Raw genomic sequence first — 12,748 nt, 5'->3', positions numbered from 1 at the left:
GATTTTGTTTCCCCGGGGACTTCTGTATTTGAAAAAAACAGGATTATGCCCGGTAGTGGAACTTTAAACTTGGTGGGGAGTGGATGCACAAGCGTCACTATACCTATTATGGCACCTTTTACTAATTAGGTCACTGCATATTCTTTACGTACAGACCTTGCCCCGTCTCTCGACTCAATTTCTCTTTCTAGTTTGCTGTTTCTTATACAGCAGTTCTTTACTGATTTTTTCTGTCTTCCCCTTGAATCATAGGGTCTTGTCACTTATTGCCCTGATGAAGGCGGATCACTTCCTTCTGAATTTGAAAGAAAGATTTTACAACCGCCGAAACGCACTGTATGAAGAGGGGACCCTTGGTTTTGGACCTAGGACGACTGGGAGCTTACTATTCAAAGAAAAATCCCTTGAGGTTTTTCTCCCAAGTTCTTCTTCCCCCCCTTTCTGCGTAGGCAGACCCAAATCCTAGATTTCAACAATCAGAAAATTTAGTTTTTTGTGATAGATTGTTTAAAAGAATAAGGGCCTCATTACACGGTAGGCGGTAACCATGGCGCTATTAGCGCCATGGTTGCCGCTGGTATTTTACTGTGTCCGCCTTGGTGGATGGCGGAATTACCGCCCTACTCCAAGGTGAGCGGGGGCGGTAATTCCCCATTCACCAAGGCCCTTCCCCATTCCCATTTGGGAATGGGGAAGACGCTAATTACGGTACCGCAAATTGCGGTAACGTAATTAGCATCAAGGTCCCTTTGCGGCACCCTACTTTCACGGCTGGTAAAACCAGCCGTTAAAGTCGGGTCCCGCAAAGGGAACTCATAGTAAGGCGGTAAGGGTTAATGGTCACCGGTAGCATTACCGGTGACCGTTAACCCTTACCGCCTTCCGTGTAATGAGGCCCAATGTCTCTTGAATAAATCCTGATCTTAATGTTAAACAATCTAAATTGAATTTTGTTTCTTCATGAAAAAGCTTTTGTGTAACTGAACAAATTTTGTGAGCATGATATTGATTCATGCCTTCTCTCATGCCTAATTTGTTTTGGAATGCTTTATTTTTTTTTCTGTAATTATTTTAACAATTGGTTTTAAGTTTTTTTTTGTCTCATTTTTTGGTTTCCATGCATGTATTGTATGTTTGGATCCAAGAATGTTGATTTAATGTTTCTTATGTTGTTTCGATGTACTTTTCAGATTTTTCTCTACAAATATAATATGTTCAATGATATTCATTTTGTTTTTCTAGTTTAAATTTTTTTTTATTGAGTTTTTTTCTGTACGATTAATGTGTTCTTTCAAATTAGAACAGGTGACGTCTTGGGTGTTCTTTGTTATGTATGATTGAATAGCGCAAGAATGACCTTCATGGTTAAAGAGGATGGTACCAGGAAATTAGGGTAAGAATGTATTCCTGGTAATGCCAACCCGCTACGCACCAGTTCCCCTTTTTTGATTTGATATTTTTGCCCTCAACTGGTGCGCTTCCCAATGGGCAAACCATTACCACTGGATAGTGGCCCCTTTGTTTGTATATGAATTCTCCTTAAAGCATATCCTAAAACATAAAGACCTCTTAAAATAATTCTCCTCTAACATCCCATTAAATCCTTTACATTGACGTACAAGTCAAACAGAACTACATTCTTAGAAAGTAAGTTGTGCTACAAAGCCTCTAGTGGGTGTTCTCCCTGATCTATTACACATTGGAGTCAGTAAATATTTTCTTCAAACGGTCTTACTAATGCGAGTAAATGAGTGCTCTTCATTAGTCTCAACCACAAATCCCTTGATACTACTGAAGATACGGAGTGTAGGAAAGGACCCAATATTGATAGTCTTAGAGAGACTGTTTCCAAACATTTTAGCACAAGATGATACAATGGGCCTCATTACAAGTTTGGTGGTACCCTTGCCGGTAAAACTGACAGGCTGCCGCCGAACTTCCGAATTATTCTGGCGCCTGGCAATGGGGAAATACAGGGGCATTACAGCCCTGCCAGACCCTGTATTTCCCCATTGCCGGGTGCCGGTAATAATTAATCATTGAGCCCTATGGGGCTCAAATGGGAATGTGGAGGCCGGAAGCACAGGCACCATTCTGAATGGTGCCGGTGCATCCGACATGGTCTGCTCGCTGGTGCTGGTCCGCCCGGCAGGTCAGTCCTGGCAGGCGGGAAGGCACCCGCAAGCAGAACTCGTAGTTTGCCAGTCCGCTAACAACTGTACTGGCAAGCTTACCAGTACCGTTGTTACCGGACCGGCAAACTTGTAATGAAGCCCAATGTCTCTTGACAGTCAGTCTTGCGAAGTCAGCCCTTTCGTAGTTCATGTGGAATGCCCAATCTAGGTCCAAATACCTCCAATGTGGGCAAACAGTTCAAGCGAAACATAAAATACCAGTCTCTGTGAGTTGAGGAAGGAAACCTACAAAGGTACTGTCTAAGTTGTTTCGTGGGGACAAAGCAAATTCCTCTATTTCTATATAGTTTAAGTCTATGAAGATCTTCCATTTTTGTTATTTTGTCCCAATGTATGACCTTGTTTTTGATGACACATTCCTAATCTGTGTCTGCTATTTCCATATTTTTCATAAAGTTGAGACATCTCTTTTTAAACTTGTCAAGAAATGCATTCAATATCACTCAGAAACTACTCAATACTTGGTTTTTCCATATTCTTAATCATCCCATACAGAGATATTGTTTTCTTCATGTATTGGTCCCACCAGGATTGTAAATCAAATTCTAGGTGAAGGCGCATATTTTATGCTTTATCGCCATCACTAACGTTGCACAAGCTGTGATCTTCTATTCCAACATCATTTTGTATCTCATTAACGGCTTGATTGCAGAGATCCCCAGGCCCAAATAAATAAAAAATTCAATGTCTACCACTTTACTGTTGTTTATCGTCCACACATTCTTCTTCCTCCACTTATTACTACCATCGTATAGGATTTTACCAGGATTCATTGCCAACTTATTGCCACATAAGTAGGACTTAACACCATGTAAGGTGTGCTGCAAACCAGATGGTGTATAATCTAACACGAATAGGTCATCAGCATAAGCAATGCAATTCATTTGCAAGTCTATGCATTTGGGTGGAAACCCGCCAGAACCACTACTCACTTCCCATAAATCAGCCACATATAGATTGAATATGGTTGGGGTGAGTACACAACCTTGTCCGACTCATTGGCTTTCTGATTGCAACTGATGGCTACTACAGAGTGCGTGCACCCACAAGCAGAAAGAGTGTTGGTTGGAGAGGAGGGAGACTAGAGGCAGCAGTTTTTATTTATTTTTGCAATCCGAAGGCCACTGGGTGCAGCAACTCAGGTTCGCCCTCCCTTGAACTCAAGTGGGATTTTGTGAGGAGGTGGGCAACAGTGGACTGCTTATCCTGAGCCATTTTGGGTCCTCCTTTTGAGTCCGGATTCACCCGACTCATTCAAGGGAGCGCCAGTCACACAAATGAACACACCATGACCTCCAGGCGTATGCGAAATACCTCTAGGGGTCCTACATGTGTTGAGTTGCCAACTGTTTCTTCAATAGGGGGCCACGTCTCCAAGTAGCCAACGGGTTTGTTTCTGTGGCTGTGACATTTGGGGGCACCACTGACGGAGGAAAAACTACCAGCCCAATATCTTACAGTGGAGTTAATAATCCTCAGCCTAATTAGCTATCCAGAAAAACAAGCATGTGTATGTGTGATTCTACTCAACATTATACCAAATTGTGTGCACGTGTGATCTATTATAGCAACAATGCAATAAATATCAAAACTGCCTGTTCATACATTCATTTCTGGCTGGGGTTGTATTTGATAAAGCTCACTCTTTTGAATCCATATCATTGTTTTCCTAGAATGCAAAAATGAATAATTACTGTATGAAATCATTGACTTGAATCCAACAAACACCTGAGGTTGCATTTTTATTAAAAAAAATCTTTAAGCCTTGCTTCCACATCATAACCCCAACATTCAATGCCCTGGTGCAGCTGCACTGAGAGCTCCAGTGGGCTGTGTGCTGAGAAAGGAGATTCGCCGGCTGCTGGAGGGGGAATGGAAGGCGAGGTCCTTAACCCGCCTCCCCGCCACATGAAATGCACCACTAGTGGCTCTTCCTCTCTATACCATCAAAACTGAGGAAACATGATGTACACCTCACCCCAACAAAATCCCTGCTGGAGGCTGCTACCTGCAACTCGCCACATCCTATCTCCCCTACATCCACCACACACCCACTTAGCAGCATGGTCACTGTCTTCTTTGCCCTCACCCACACCACAAATGTAGCATTTTGGGACAGGGAAAATTGATCATCTGCGTCAATACACAAATATTTATCCTCCCTGGATTCTCAGTTGTTTGTGCATGTGTTTATCCATGAACGTGGTTGTTTGTGCCGGTGCATGTGTGTGGGATTCAGAGTGTGTGTGTGTGTGTGTGTGTGTGTGTCAGTGCATCCGTACCTGGTTGAGTGTGCATGTGAATGTATATGTATACTTGTGAATGTATATGTATAAATCTATCAGGCTGCAAAGTGTGTGAGTATGCGGGTATGCCTGAGTGCTAGTGAGAATATGTGTGTTTGCGAATGCATATCTAAGGGTGTAGCAGTGATTTGTGAGCATGTGTGAGTGCCTGCTTTTGTGTATGCGTGTGTGTGTGTGAGTGCGCGCGCGCGTAAGTGAAAAAATACATGCATTTTTTTGAGTGTGTGTGTGGATTCAAGCGTGCATAGGTTCAAGTTTTGAGAGTAGGTAGGTACAGCCTGGCATTATGTGGCATATGTGAAAAATAATTGGGAATACGCAGAGTGTACTTGGACATACAATATATAGCATATCACAGTCTTTATATTTTTTAATAAAATAAAAAAAAAATTTGGGGTTTATTACAAACCTTTACACAATCGTTCTTTATATAGCTCTTCATTCAAGTGACCTCTCATATTTAAACACTGTAATTATAGCGGGTATTATTGCCAGATTTAAAAGGTACTCAATGTATAGACCTCGGACGGATGTACTTCCTGGATCTTCGCATATGGTGGGAAAAGCTGGCATATGCGAGTGCGTGGGCTTATGGCAGTCCTCACACTATGGCAGGATGTACATGGCATAATGTGTCACTACCTTGCATATTGATGCCAGTGCCTAGTATATGGCGGAATTATATGAACATATTATGCCATTAACTGGCCTACAGTTGAGTGTGTGGTCAAAAGAAAGCAACATTTATCATACAGTGGGAATAACTGGCCATATAGTGGCAATTCATTACGGCATATGATGTGAGCACCTCAAGCCTATGACCCTATTACTTGTCTGAATGAAGCCATTACCTTGGCACATGGTACCATTCCAACAGTGCAACACTGGTTCGCCCTTTTATTCATATTCCAACCATACCTGCATCCCCTCAACAGCCTAAAACTGTAACACCCCCAAACCACACATCCACCAAGTCTCTAACAATATTCGCATCTATAAGGTACACTACAGATAAATGAAGCATTGGTAAAGCCAGCAGTTTTGGCTTTTATGTGGGCCTGAAAAAGGCAATTGCTAGGTACTGTCATAATGGTACTAGCTGGCCAAAAGATGGCCACAAGTGAAACATGGAGACAGCACCTAGGCAGATGATGGCATGGTGAGTTGGCCGGAAAGCCCTCTAGCTAGGAGCTGGAGCTCATTCCACTACCCCATCGGCAAAAAGAGCCGATTTTACAGGCAGATCCCCCATGGAATCCTATAGACTCCATGAATGGGGATTAACATTGTTTCTCTGGCACTGGTAATCCGACGGACATTCTACCGGACCAAGTGCAGGAAACGGCAATACAGTTTGCTGGTATCCTGGCGGAATTACCGCCAAGATACCGGCAAACTTGCAATGAGTCCAATTCCTTTAACATGCACATGGGTGTGAACATGATGGGGACACAGTCACACAACAAATACAGGGTGTGTGGCACTACAGCTATTACTTGTCACCATTCTGACCTGAACAGTCTAGAATCTCATAAGCGACACTACTGTGTGCTTATATCCCCGCCGTGTTTTGTCCCCTCCCGATTCCCCCCCCCCCTTTTTTTGCATATTGTTATTTTGAACTTGCTGTCATTTCTATTGACACTGGAGAGTGCTTTGGTGCACTATATTTCTATATTGCATCTGCACTATGCACTTTACGTCTACCCTGTATTACAGGAGACTCATTAGATAACTATGCACCTTAATTGTAGATATTTGACGTTGATTGATTGTTTGTTTTTATGCTGGATGTCCATGGATTCAGCACTATGTTTAATGCAATTTGATATAAGAACAATAAAGACTGATTGATTTTATATTATCCTTGATCTGGCCTATCCCCTCATTGAGCTCCTATACTGAGAGCAATTTGCCCCGCTTGATTTGTTTAGCAGTGTGGTTCACGTGACCCCTCCTTTTCGATGTGATGCTTATCGTGTTACTCCCCTGGGTCCACGTAGGTGGGGACGCCTATCCTTGATCATATTATAGGCCACTCATGACATGAGTCCGACTCCAGCCCAGCTAGATTTGTTAGAGACAATTCTGACATGATCAGAAGGTTAGCTTCCCCCCCCACTCGGCTTTCCTAAGCAGATATTCCACCTGCTCGAGTGTGCCCATAACTGGAGAACATTTAGTGTCATACACATCTAACATGACATTGGTTTCTGCCCAGCACTACATTCAGTTTACGAGAACCCCATAGCCCTTTTCACCTCCTGGGCACATGTGTACATTTTTACCTATTTTGAGCCCGCTTTGGACATACACTTTTAGTTCTGTAAAAAGGGACGAAGAATACGCTTACCTTAACTGTTGAGTTTTACACTTAAGATACCACTCTCAGATGCAGGGTCCCCGTAGATACCTTAGAAATGCGCAGGAATGCGCTGCTAAATCCGGGCCAGTTTTCTTCCTGTCTGAAATACACTGAGGTTTGATTTCTCTGCGTTCATTTTGCTTTAATAGTTGAGGTGTGGGGTATGGCCACTCTATGAAAGGAGGTGACGGAGGGGGTGGGGCGAGAGGATGCTGATGGCATGGGGTTCCTGGATGGGGGGGAATACTAGAGTCTGGCGTGAGAGGATGCTGATGGCATGGGGTTCGTGGATGGGGGGAATACTAGAGTCTGGCGTGAGAGGATGCTGATGGCATGGGGTTCGTGAATGGGGTAATACTAGAGACTGGCGCGAGAGGATGCTGATGGCATGGGGTCATGGGGTTCTTGGATTGGGAGGAATACTAGAGTCTGGCGCAAGAGGATGCTGATGGCATGGGGTTCCTGGATCGGGGGGAATACTAGAGTCTGGCGTGAGAGGATGCTGATGGGGTGGGGTTCCTGGATTGGGTGAATACTAGAGTCTGGCGCGAGAGGATGGGGTTCCTGGATCAGGGGGAATACTAGAGTCCGGCAGTTCAAGAAATCTCCTAAATTAAGGTTGCCATTTAAACCCAATATAAAGGACACAGTCTTGCTAGAGCGGAATGACACTGAGTGGATCTCCATTCCACAGTTTATGTCCAAAATGTATCCTTGGAAGGGCAAGAGATGTCCTTGCCAGAGGAGGTGAGATGGATGCCGCTTTGTCCATTTTGGTGGGTAAATCCACCATGGCTACAGAAGAAGCAGCAGTGTGTGATTTGGTGGATCAGAAGGCGGTTGCAGCCTGTAATAAGTTCTGTGCTAGGGCTCATTTGCCTATGAGAATAAATACCTATGCTGCTCAGACGGTCTCGGGAGGTTTTCAGAGGCTGGACAAGGCCATCTTGGAGGAGGCAGATTGTGCTCCCATTTTGGAGAACATTTGTCTTCAAGTGAGATTCTTGTCATAGGACCGTGCCTTTTGTGAGGTTCAGGCTCCGGCCATAAGTATGGGAGCTCTTGTTTCGAGTAGGCGGAATCTGCATAACAGGGACTGGCAGTCAAAAGGTTTTCAGAAGACAACCATTTTGAAGCTAACGTTTGAGAGGGTCAAGTAGGGACCTGCTGTAAGAGAGGGTTCATAAAGTCTTCAAGGTGGACCAACATGCCGATAAGCACAGACGTAACAACAAGGCATCGTCTCGTTTGCAATAGCCTGGGCTTTGGATGTTTTGCAGACCTGAATCTTCGTCCTCGTAGCGATGGAAGGTGAAGGAGAAAGTTAATTGGTGGTCCTCCAAATTCTGTCCTCGGCAGAAGATGTTGAAATACTCTCATCTTGTGTTTTCTTCTAGAGACATCATGGGACTCATTACAATAGTGGCGGCCACGGTTTGAACGGTGCCGGTAAGGCACCAGCACCGTTCATACTGGGCCGCTGCATTACGCGTTCTGTTTAAGGGTTCCTGACAGCCCACCAGGTCTTACCTGGCGGGCAGTGCGGCACCCACAAGCAAAACCTGTGATTGACTAGTACCATTATCAACAGTGCCAGTGCAGCCATGCTCCCCACCCCCATTGTGCCCTATTGGGCAGAATGGGTATCGGGAGCCCGGCATTACCGACTCCAGTGAATGGGCAATTACCGGCCACTTCATCTCATAATGGGCCGGTAATTGCCCAATCGCGGAAGGGAGTGCCGGTAGTGAGCATGGCGGTAGCCGTGCCTGCAATACAGGCACAGCTACTGCCATGCTCGTAATGAGGCCCCATGTGTTCCAATTATTTGCAAACTATTTGTACCACACCTGCTGATCATTTTGTCTTTTCATCATTTTTGATTTCCCCAAGTTTTCCTACACCTACACCCAAGTCTACCACTATAAATCATCTTTGTAATTTTTGACAAATATCTCCAGTAATAATCGTGGACACTATTACTGCTAACCTCCTATTGCAGATAACTTTAAACATTCTGACAGTAATTTCTTCACAGAATCCTTTAATTCTACTATTCAAACTGTAGGAGATAAACTTTGCCATTTATGACTTTCACTCCAAAATAGACTACTCCCCTCCCATGTCTTCGGTTATGTCTTTGTCAAGTAGAATGAAAGTGGGGTAAACACGAAACTAGTGAACATTTCTCAATCCCCTCTATCTAATACAAACCTCTTATTCCACTGCTGTTAACATAGCGAAATCTCAATACTATCAGTCTCTAATCAGCAATTGCCTTCTCACCTCGTCAACTTTCTTCCATTTTAAAACAATTGTTAACTTCTCCACCTCAAGATACGTCTGTGTCTTCAGCACTCTCCGCAAAGGACCAGTCTTGGTATGTTGTGGGCACAATCACAAATATTCGCTCTTCTCTTAGCTCAAGGTCCTATTAATGCATCCCCAGAACTTCGAGAATTTTCTTTGTTATTTCTCTTCTGTTTCAGAATCTGATATTGTCATGTTCTAATTCGGGCAAATCCCACTTCAGGTCCATTAGATCCTCTCCCTGCTCCATTCATTACACCTATTTTTTCTTTGCTGTTAGCTTACTTGGTCACCTTATTCAATACTTTCCTTCAAATAGGTACATTTCCATCTTGCTTTATACATGCTACTGTTTTACTTTTAGTAAATAAATCAAATCTAGACACATCTACTCTTTCGAACTGGCTTTGTTCCTTCTAACTACTGGCTAAAAGATGTGGAATAGTTTACCATTAAACATACTGTCTTGGGCCACCTTAAATGTATTTAAGAAATGCTTGAAGCAACACCTCTTGGAATGAGCATCTGTTAAAAACTAATGTACATGTTTCTCTACTTGCGTCTTGATCATTAAATGTATTTTTTGTACCGTTTAGATTACTCTGTTAAGCGCTTTGGATAATGGTGGTATATATATATCTAGTAATAGATGAATAAATTAATAGATGCAATGAACAATCTTTTGCCCTGGTGTATATGGAATGGGGTTCAAGCAATGTCCTGTGGCATGGCAGCTATATCACAACGTCTCTCTGATGGTTTTGAGAAAAGCCTTGCAGTGTCTATTTTGAGAGCTCAATGATCAGCAGCTCTGAAGGTGTTTTGAGAACCCTGGAGGTAAGATATATGATATGATAAGCCATTTATAACCCACCTGTACACAAGTGTTTCTAGGTAGCTCCCTGAAAGGGAAACCTGTGGGGTTACTGTTAAAGAGATTTGGTCTTTCCAAACCAGTGGATTATTCAGGGGCTCCTCCTTGAGATCTCCTGCTGGTCTTGACATTTCTTCAGGGCATGTTCTTAAAACGTGCAAGATATTGAAGTGACATTTTTTATTCCAAAACTGTTTTCTAGCTAGCTATCATGTCTGTCTGCAGGCTGTGGGAGATTAGCACTCCTTTATGTTAACAGTGTTTTGCTGAATGTCCTACTGAAGGCTTTGATAATTCGATGTGATCCGGGTTTTCTTCAGAAGATAGCACTGATATTCCACAAGTCACATAGTGCTTCAGTCTTTTCATCCAAATCCTTCCTTTCCGGAGGAGGGAAATGAAATTCTTTGGTTGTCCAAAGGTCAAAGGGCAGTGCTCATGTACATTAAGATGACTCCATGTTTTAACAGGGTGGGCAATTTTCTCATCGCATAAGTGGCCTCCAGTAGGAAGGCCTTGGTGGCTTCCGTTAGCGGATTAGTTAGAACAAACATTTGCATGGCTTACGAGGTTGCCGGTGTGCCGCTGCTCTGAGAATTCATGGATAGTCGACCAGAGACATGGCGGCATCCTAGGTGGATGCACGGGATCTCTCTCTGCAGAATGTTTTCGGCTGGCTACCCGGGCCTACCTGAATACCTTCATCAGAAATGATCATTAAATGTGGCTCGTCAGGTAGCTTGTACTTTCGATACTGGTGTTCTGGTGCTGGCAGACACTTAAGATTAATTACTTGTAATCCTCACTACTCAGAGTCCTAATCTTCCTCGTCACAGTACTTGCAACCCACCTGTCCCTTGGGGCTTGGGATGACAGGGCCCATGATACTTGATGGCAAATGTATAACTGAGGTTGGGCGGTAGAGGGATGTATTATGCCTACTGGAAGACGATACGATTCATTTTAATTGGAAGTGGGCCCTTGTGATCGTAGGCTGTGCCTCAAAAGTAAGTACAGTCAAGAGGAAGAGTGGGACTAGCAGTAATGAGGATTACTGGTAAGTAATGTACGCATTAATGTTCAACACAAGTTTTCAAATGAGCTCCCTAAATAAGAGTCAAGAGATGTCTGGTTAGCGCAATGTTTAGCTGCTCTCTTTAGACACGATTTCTGCATTGGCGACATGAAAATGCAGCTTCCATGGGGGCAACCACATAACATGAAGTGAAACAAAACATGTGGGCGTTGGGCGCTTAGGCACGAATACCATAAATACGAAGTCACACGCATTACGCTGCAAGGCCAGAGTGAGAGTGTCAGAAATTCAGCACCAAGTCTCTTCGAGTAGACTTATTTTGTTATTGTTTGAAGGCAAAGCTAGTTCAGGAGGGCATAGAATATGGTATTAGCATAATTGACTTAAAAACATTTGACCTAAAACATTTGATCGAATTTTGTTGACCTTTTTTCAGTCAAATTGTATTAAATATATATATGGGGGTAGGTAAGGGTATAGATTAGGTGGAGGGGAAGTGGGGGGGTTTGCAGGGGTTCAAATAAATTCGACCAAATGTGATTAGGTCCAATGTTTTAGGTCATATAGACCCAAACCATAGAATACATTTTACATCTAAAAAAGTAAGTGTCTTTATAATGGATTAAGTGTGTGATCCTGTCGTGAACAGCAATGTTATAGGACGTGAACAAACTATGAGATTAGTTACTCCCAACATGTTATTACTGTACTGCAGGCCACCGCAGGATCAAGGGTATATGCTAGGTGCTATGTGTTTGCCCTTCAATATTGGGATCTTAATCCCCCAACCCTCCCAGCCGTATTGGTACTAATGGATGCAGGAATGGCATTCTATTGTATGGCTTATTTCTCGGTGCGATGGCTAATTTGACTCGCTGTTGCTGCTATTGTACAGTAATCCATTTTCCAGGGTGCTCGTGAATGAGAGGATATCAAGAGGGTTAGTCATGGGAAGAGGCCCTTGTCAGGAATACCCCTCTCTTCCCCTATACTGTTCACTTAGTGTGCGGAGTCTCTTGCAGGCCGGGGTTACTTCATGGGGCTGGTGGTGTGAAGCTATATTCACATATGTAACTAATATCTCTTGAAGCGGAGGATAATATTCCGGGACCCCCAAAGCATCCTGAGAGCCATATAATGCAGGATGTGATGGTGTTTTGCGACTATTCGGGGCTAAGAATTAATCAAAGTAAATCTGAGACATTCCCCCCTCGTGGTGACACCAGTGTGCGCTGTTTGCAGAGTACAGAGATTCCGATGGCTAGAGGAACAAGTGAGTTACCTGGGTGTGATAACACACCAAACAGTTGCGCAGCTTCACCGTGATGACTACGGTGTGCAGTTACTTACCTGGAGGAGCCAGTCGAAAAATGGAGTAGCTACCTTTGTCCATCATAGCGAGGCGCTCCCTTATTAAGATGGTGTTAAGCTGGATTTGACACCTTTTCCAAAACATATCAGTTATTCTCCCCAAGAACCTCTTCAAAGTATGGAACCTCCTTATCAGACTGACTTGAGCAGGGGAACAAGCTATAGTGCAGTGTTGGGTGTTAACATTGCTATATGATGAGGGTAACTTTACAGTACAGGGTCTGGAGCCTTATTACCGTGACACATCATGTTTGCAATGATTCACCGAGTTCACCATGTTTCAGACCAAAA

The 12,748-nt window shown here is 43.6% G+C and overlaps 1 protein-coding gene across 2 annotated transcripts in view; it reads right to left on the bottom strand.

Moving 5' to 3' along the window:
- TLR3 (toll like receptor 3) overlaps positions 1–12,748 on the bottom strand; it is a 531,454-nt gene that overhangs the window by 221,063 nt on the left and 297,643 nt on the right. The window lies entirely within an intron of this gene.

This window comes from Ambystoma mexicanum, chromosome 6q, assembly GCF_040938575.1.
Source record: "Ambystoma mexicanum isolate Mex_15411 chromosome 6q, UKY_AmexF1_1, whole genome shotgun sequence".
Classification (NCBI taxonomy): domain Eukaryota; kingdom Metazoa; phylum Chordata; class Amphibia; order Caudata; family Ambystomatidae; genus Ambystoma; species Ambystoma mexicanum.
This window is presented reverse-complemented; position numbering and strand designations above follow the sequence as displayed.